Source organism: Leptinotarsa decemlineata, unplaced genomic scaffold, assembly GCF_025532065.1.
Source record: "Leptinotarsa decemlineata unplaced genomic scaffold, Ldec_3_MD MMD2_tig00003192_RagTag_RagTag, whole genome shotgun sequence".
In the NCBI taxonomy this organism is placed as follows: domain Eukaryota; kingdom Metazoa; phylum Arthropoda; class Insecta; order Coleoptera; family Chrysomelidae; genus Leptinotarsa; species Leptinotarsa decemlineata.
The window spans coordinates 1,465,330-1,474,192 of NW_027412582.1; the positions used below are offsets into that span (position 1 = coordinate 1,465,330).

At 32.3% G+C, this 8,863-nt stretch overlaps 1 long non-coding RNA gene across 2 annotated transcripts in view; it reads left to right on the forward strand.

Moving 5' to 3' along the window:
* The window catches only part of LOC141483220 (uncharacterized), a 161,607-nt gene extending 154,579 nt beyond the window's left edge, over positions 1-7,028 (forward strand). The window contains exons 7-8 of one of the 2 annotated variants that reach the window (XR_012465970.1): positions 4,498-6,477; positions 6,517-7,028. This is a non-coding gene — a long non-coding RNA (uncharacterized lncRNA). Of the gene's footprint in view, positions 1-4,497 lie in introns of both variants that reach the window. The other variant, XR_012465969.1, reaches the window with a different exon arrangement.
* Positions 7,029-8,863: the final 1,835 nt, after the last annotated feature.

The following is an 8,863-nucleotide window of genomic DNA, read 5'->3' on the forward strand; positions in this document are numbered from 1 at the left end:
CAGGAGAATACGGTGGGTGCAGAGCAATTAGAAGCCCAATTCGTGCAATTTCACCATCGTTTTCATTGATTTGTGACTCGGTGTATTGTCTTGATGAAATAGCATTTTCTTTTTATTAAAATGGGGCCGTTTTACCGTGATTCCGCCCTTCTGAAGCTCCAAAAACGCTATTGATAGTTTCTCCATTTTCACGGAATTAATTATGAAGGTGGTTTTTAAAAATAGTCATACACTACAGAACCTTTCACCAAAAATTCCAGCCCATACATTTGATTTTTGTGGACGTTGAGTGAGCACTATATGAAAAATGTGAGGATTTGAATCAGCCCAATAGCGACAATCATGGCGATTGACTGTGCCATTTAGAAAAAAAGAACATTCATCACTGAAGCAAATGTTAAAAACAAAATGTGGATTTTCCACCGCTCGTTCACTAACCAACTCGCAAAATTGCAAGCGTCGATCGAAATTGTCGTCATTCAGTTCTTGCGTTAATTCAATCTTGTATGGATGCATTTTGTGGGTTTTGAAATAATAATTGTCCATAAGGACACATTGTAAAATTAATTCAAGACTAGTAGATAGGGCAATATTGTGAAATTAATTTGAAACTAAACATGTTTAGTTTGATCTTCCTCTTGAAGATGATCACTTGGTGATCGAAACACGTGTCGAGATGTTAAAGTAACGGTTTGGTGTTGGGAAAAAACTTCAGTAATATTCGTTTAAACTCTGCAAACAATTTCTCAACGTTTGATTTTTTTAGTGTAAAGTCCGAATAATGTTTATCGAGCCAACCATTTACTTACAACAGTATTTTTTTCGCCGAAAAGCAATGCTTCATTAACATACGGAATTCCTTTTTATCCATTTTCTTCAAACTACCAAAGTTGCCTCACTCAAAATTTTCTATCCCACAAACTAGAAATTTGTAGACATGAATTTTAAAGGTTGGGGTTAACCAAAACTCATATTGATTTAATACTAGCAGCGACATCTGTGTGTCAGCCCTCCTAACACCTTAAAACAGTTGCTTGTCCTTAATGAGGATTATTTTGAGATGCGACAGGAGTACCTATAATATTAAATACTCTAGAATAGTTATCCATAGAAAGTAGGGTTACATATTCAACGATGATTTATCTTTACAAAATGTTGCATAACCTTCTACCTTCATATCCTGACAAATTTGTAATTTTTAATAATCAAATACATCAGTTTGATACTAGAATAAGGAATAATTTGTATATAAATAGTCAAACAAAAACGTTCAACACTAAAACATTCATTTTTAAAGTATTAATTTAAATATAATAGTCTATCTGAAAATGTCAAGTATTCTAACAGTCTAATTCTGTTCAAAATAAATCTATTAGACCATTAAAGAGACCTTTAAGGTGATACCAAATTATGTATTATTATTATTTTTTTTTGTATTTTCAATTATCGTAGGTAGGACTACCTATTAACAAATATCAGTAGATCTTTTTTTATATTATTGTGTTCATATGTATATGAATGTTAACATTATTATCATTGTATATTAGAATGTATCTCTATTAAAGCATTTCGTTTCATTATTACCTCAACTAGAAAAATTTCATGTACTTTCATCTAAAAATTACGGATGAATACAACAAAATCTTCTTTTGTACAATGTGAAATATCCCGCAGAAACATATAGTAAAAAAGTAACGTTTTATGTTTAGCCTATTTTCTTTTTTGTACTATATAGTCCAGTCATTATAGTAAGTTCACCTCGGAATTCGAGATACCCAGCTGTAAGTCTGTAAATACTTGTATATTGACACCCTAAAAGTTGTCTCAAAACCTACATATGATAGGGTGTGAGCAACTATTAAATTTCAAGGTCAATGGTCACAAAAATCGGTTTTTTGCGCTTTTTTTGGAAATATCTCATTTCCTATAGGTTTTTTGCTATTTGTATTTATTATTAATATTGTAGAATACAAAATTCTCTACAAATTTTGTTTAAAAAAATTTTTTATACGGTGAACCCGTTTTCGAGATAGAGGGCGGAGAGCACGTGGTCACAGCATCACTTCAGGTCAACCGGTGCCTCCGGTCGAAAACGCGCCATATATAGTTGATGGACTATCGATAAATCAATGATTATAAATATTTGTCAATTTTTATTTATTATTTTTGATAAATACATGAATTATTTACAAAGGCATTACAGTTCCAAAATAATTGTTGTATTTGACGGATATTCAGACTACAGTAAGAACGTAAAAGCTATGGAGCAGCAGAGAAGACCTGCTGCACTTTCAAAAACGTATGAAGTCTGTTTCGATGAAACAATGGTTGTACCAGTTACTCAAGAAAAATTCTTATCAAATCGAAATAACAAAGATAAGTTCATTAATATGTTAATTGAAAAATTACAAGCTGCAAATATTACTACTAAACAAGCCAGAGATGATGCGGATGTTCTTATTGTTGAAACTGCAATTTAAGAATCAAAGTCTAAAAAAACTGCAGTTATAATAGGACAAGATATTGATTTACTTTTCATTTTAATTGGGCGTACACTGTCTTACGAACAAGAAATTTTCTTTAAAAAAGTTGGGAAAGGTAATGTAAAAACGGAGATATACTCGACTAAAAGTTTTGATAATTATCCTCATTGTAAAAAACATATTTTATTTCTGCACGCATTAAGTGGCTGTGACACAACTTCAGCGCTTTTTAAAAAGGGAAAAAAATCATTTTTTAAAGTTTTTGAGAAACTGACAAATTTGGATGAACTAGCTGCAGCATTTGAGGAAGAAAATTGTTCGGCCCAGAGATTATTATAGAGTGGAACTCAAACCTTATTGGCAGTCTATAATGCTCCGAAATCTGTGAAAAGTCTCGATCATCTTCGTTATATGCATTACGTCAAGTCTACAAAACTTAATAAACCTGTGCAGCTTTCAAATATTCCACCAACAAGTGCAGCTGCTCATCAACATTTCAACCGTGTATATTATGAAGTTCAAACTTGGTTAGGACATGATTTGGAACCCCAGGTATGGGGTTGGGCAATGCGAAACGATTTTCTGGAGCCTATCATGACAATTTTACCACCTGCTCCAGAAGATTTGCTAAATACAATATTCTGCAACTGCAAGAGTGGTTGAGGTTCGCGATGCGGATGCAGGAAAGCGGGCTTGCAATGCTCTTTAGCTTGTGGCCAATGTAATGGGCAAGCTTGTCTCAATGCTCTACCATATCAGAGCGACATTAACGAAGATGGAACCTTTGACCCCGAAATCATGGAAGAACTTGAGACAAATGTCGTTGAAGACGATAATGAAGACCAGTTTGAAATTTACCAGCAGCCAGAAGACGACGATGAAGAGGAAGAAGATGATTAAAATTATAAATTGTAGTTTTTGTACCCTTTATTCCATTTCTTTACTTTCAATGAAAATAAATGTATTTAATGATATTTTTTTTAAAAAGATTAATTCATAATTTATTTGTTTTTTTTTTCATCATGTAAGAAGTTATAAATATTAATTAGGTTAAAATTCAAATATAATTCCTATATTTTCATTAACAATTCTGCAATTACATGGGCAGGTAAGTGTTGTTAAATAAATTAATACTGAATAAAAAGTGGATAAGTTAGGAAAAAAATGATAAAATATAATATAATAGTTAATAAAAATTGACAAATATCTATAATCATTGATTTATCGATAGTTCATCAACTATATATGGCGCGTTTTCGACCGGAGGCACCGGTTGACCTGAAGTGATGCTGTGACCGCGTGCTCTCCGCCCTCTATCCCGAAAACGGTTCACCGTATAAAAAATTTTTTTAAACAAAATTTGTAGAGAATATTGTATTCTACAATATTGATAATAAATACAAATAGCAAAAAACCCATAGGAAATGAGATATTTCCAAAAAAAGCGCAAAAAAACGATGTTTGTGACCTTTGACCTTGAAACTTAATAGTTGCGTACACCCTACCATATGTAGGTTTTGAGACAACTTTTAGGGTGTCAATATACAAGTATTCACAGACTTACAGCTGGGTATCTCGAATTCCGAGATTCTTACCTAATTTAAGCTTAAATGACTGGATTAATATTCAACAATGGGCTGCTAAATAGCCGTTGAATGCTTTTAAAAATATCTTGAACAGTTATATGTATTGAAAACGACAGGAATTTGTCGACATTACTCAAGTAATGTCCTCGGTCTGAGATAAATCGCCTTTGCATTACTACAGTATTGACCATTAACATTAACAAAATTCCTTACATATTTTCCTCCTCAATTCTAGCCGTCTACCTGAGCTGCGATATAATAGAACATTTATCAGCAGAGTATCGTATTCTGGCTGGACTATATCCTGTCGTACTGGTCTGAAATTCCATACTCATTATTATTGATGATTCAGGTCATAGGTTGCTATTCATAGCTATCGAAAACAAGAAGTCATTGTGAAATTTAATAAAGAATTTTTTTTGTTTCAGGAAATAACCAACCGTTGATGGTGACTTTTTGATGCAATCGTCAGGTACGTGTGATATTTAGTTTTTTGGGAATCAGAGAGGAACAGGAATATACTTTTCATAGGGATATTAAGAAAATTCATGACAACATTAAATTCACTATTGAAATAGAAGCAGACAATTCAACCAATTTCTTGGACTTAACAATTAGCAGAATGAACAACAAACATGATTTTTCAATTTACCACAAACCGTCCTATACGGATATTACATTACGATTCTACCCACCCTTATCAACACATAGTAGCAGATTATAATAACATGATTCACAGATTAGTTAATGTTCCTCTTTCAATAGATAATTTCAATAAATAACTTAATATAATCAAGCAAATTGCGGTCAACAATGGGTTTAAAGCCGAATTAATAAACAAAATACTTTCCAAAAAAGTCGAATCGCCAATATGTTAGTAGTAAGTCTACATCTTCACCAACAACAATATGTCAAATTGAATTGCTGTATTGCTGTTTCAATTATCAATACATTAGCATCATTATTAGCTTGTTTTACCAATATATTTTCAGCAGTAAATTTTTGTGAGTATTTGTTAGAGAATTTTGTTGACTGGTTGGAACTGTCATATTTTCATCAAATAAAATAGCAATTGGTGTAAATGTTGCTTAAAGTTCGACGACGTTGTTCTGCAGCTTTGGTATTTCTCGTGCAATCATTATAGCCATCAAATACGACAGTAACTCTGGAACCAAAATATCGACGTACAATACTGTACATATTTATTTAAGATAACGTTAAATGTTTCTTCGCTATCCCACCCATGCATATTATGACGATTACAACATCTACAACTTTTTGAATCTTTATATCTCAAAAACGGCGGCTCGCAGGAAAAAAGTATTGTTACATTTTTTTGTAGATAATGTTATGATCTACAATTTTTGTCTGAAGTATTTTTACAATGAAACTTACCGTTTCGCTGAAAATCGCAAAAAACTTATATTTTTGACCTTTGACCTTGACTAAACTTTTTTCCTTACAGGGGAAAGATGCGGAACTTCCAAATTTTATTTCTAATCATATTTCAGACAATCTTACTGATTTTCAACTTGGTGGGACTTTAGATAGCTTTACTCTTATTTTTGGGTCTAATTTGACCGGACTATCAAGCTGGTTATTCATTGACCGAAGTCTGCAGTAACGCTTTCTTTATCTTTCCCACTCACATATTTTTGAAAATAGTCATCTCAGAATCTGACAGGCTTGGTAAAAATATGTTCGATATCTCCTAAGATTTATAAACATGATACGAGTTATTTCTCTACCTTCGACTCATAGTTATGTGGGAAAAGGATCGAGTACCTGGAGGGTCTACGTTTGTGGTATTTTAAAAATGTTTATTTCCAACTTGGTTTGTGAGCCGCCAGACAAGTTGCTTTTGGAATGTTTTATGCTGTGAAATCAGAAGTCTTATTTAGATGAGTTGAAGGGGATACTTTCTTTGTTTTCTCATTTTTGTTTGGAATACAGCTATTATAATTTGGACAGTTTTTAATTTTAACACGCTTTTATTAGCTTCACCTGTATGTATGTATGTATGTATGTTTGTTTGTTTGTTTGTTTGCAACTCTCCTTTTAATTTCATATTATTCCCGTTTGAATGCTTGGGGATCTGTATTTGACAGAATTATCGACATTATTGCTTAATAATACTTTATTACCTTTTAGACAAAAATTACATTGTATGGTAATCGTCAAGCTTATATAACTACATTTAGCACTGTGGTACTGTGTTACATGCCAACATTCAGATACTAAAATAAGATAAATAAAATGCAGAAAGGCAACGGAAATGCGTGCTGTCTTTCGAGGTAGTTCTATTATCGAAGTCAAACAACAACAAACAAGTAACAACAACAGAACATCAACATAATAAAAATATTAATAAAAATAGAAACCATGAAGAACATAGTACCAGTTAAAGCGTTGAAAACTATTCGAAAATTTCTGAAAGGCTGTAAAAGCAATTATTTATCAAAAAACGTTTCAAATTCGACTTGAATATTTTCAGTCCTTCGCAATTTTTATGTCATCTGGTAAGTTGTTGAAAATTTTTAAACCAAGTATACTTGGGGAATTCTTTCCAACATCATATTTGGCAAATGGAATATGAAACAAAGAACATTGTCTTGTTGTCCTAGAGTGATAATTAAAATTCATAAGGAAGTTATTTTTGTTTTCAAATATATACAGGCTGATTCACGGTGGATGGCACATTAGACGTTTCTGGTGAACCAGACAACGGATCACTTTGAAAATTTAATGGAGGGCATATTCGGACATTCTCTAGCCAACTAAAATATTTTCGACGATGCGGTGTTGCCGCTTCTATTAGAAAGCAGTAGCAACTTTGATTTTTCAAATGGAACACTCTGTATATAATATTATTTTTGGAATCTCCAACAATTGCCCGACAACTTTTCTTGATATTTCCCTATACCTATCTGTTACCGTTTTCGAAATAAAAATTAATTTCAATTTTTTTCTTCGAAAATCATGACTTTTTAAAATGCCGATATCTTTTAGTTAAGAAGTACTATGATATCGAAATTTGGTTTGGAGTTAGGTGATACTTGAACACTTCCCACACGTCAGCCTAATCTCCGTTACTTCAATACAGGGTGGTAAAAAAATACAATTTTTTCGTTTGCTTGAAAAAGTTGCTGAAATTTGATTATTTTAAATGGAATACCCTGTATATTATTGAAAATTCGGAAAGCTGCTGAAATTTGCTTTCTTTCTATGTATATCATACCTATACCTAACTAGTCAAATTTCGGACTTATGAACATTTATTTGTGAAAATGTCCCTTCAGAATGGTATTTCCATTCGGTATTTGGTAAGCAGGCCATGATTACTATTTGACAGTAGCGTTGTGACATTCTCCTAATAATATCGACATTTTCGTCACTTCAGAAGTTGCAAATACCTTCAAAACGATGGAACAAAACTATTCAAACGAAGTTCTTATGAATTTGTTTATTATTTTTGGACAGTGTGACAAAATTATCAGCAGAACATGTAGAAAGTTCAATGAAATGTATCCGAATCTACCGCCAATGAACCTCAAGAAATTTATACGAATTCAGAACAATTTCAATGCATTTGGATCAACTTTGAATCACCACTCAATTGAAACAGTTCATTTCGAAAACGGTTCAAAATAGAAATAGTATTATCTGAACAAAGTTAATCTAAAATTGGATGTAAAGCTCAAAAATGTTGAAATATACAGGGTGTTCCATTTGAAAAAATCGAGTTCCACCTATTTTTTCATGAGATCAAAGTATCTGCATTTTTTGAAGACCCTGTATGAGGCAAATGAAAATATGACTCGGAGTGAAGATCCTCATAGTATCACCCCACTCCATTTCAAATTTAATCGTTTTAGTGCAAGAGAGTTCAAGATTATCAGCATTTATAAAAGTTCATGTTTGGTAAAAAAAATATCGAAATTAATTTATATCTTCTAAACGGTAATAGATATGTATAGGGAAATAGTATATGAATTTGTTGACAAAGTGATAATGAATCATAATATGATATTATATACGGGGTGTTCCATTTGAAAAATCAAAGAAGCCGCTACTTTATAGTAGAAGCGACAACGCCGCTTCGTCTAAAATATTTTAGGCGTGTAGGTCATATTGACTTATGCATGCTGTGGAATTTTCAGGTTGATCCGTTGAATAGTTTTCCAGAAACAGCTAATTAACGCTCATCATGAAAAGCCCTGTATACAAGTTTTTAATCAGTTGTGTCGTTTATTTTAAACATGATTCAGGTTCAGGTTATTCCAATTTAATCATGTTAGAAACAATGAATAATCAATTTACTTTCTCTCCCGTTTACAGTTTTTTCATCGGGGCGAACATTTGAACATTTGATCTGTAAATTGAAAATCAATTCGATATCATACAAAAAACGAAATATTCTACTTTGTATAATGGTTCAACAGATGGAAAGAGGGTAATTTCAAGTTTTTATGATGGCAAGTAATATCGACCTGTTTGTCCTATAAAATAGGTCCATTAATCATGTCATGTTCATGATAAAATGTTTACGTTTGATGTACCTCCGCGAGTTTCATTAACTCCGGTATCACTATCATTACTATAATGGTCCGAATAGAAAATAAAATTTCGAACCATTAACCGTTTGCGGAATGTAATAATCCATCTCGTGTTGAATGAACTCATATGTTTTACCGCTATGAATGGACTGTTTCATCGAAAATTCAAGGTGAATTATATAAAAGAAACTTCAACTTGGAACACCTGTTCCACATTAGGAATTTCCTTATACGGAAA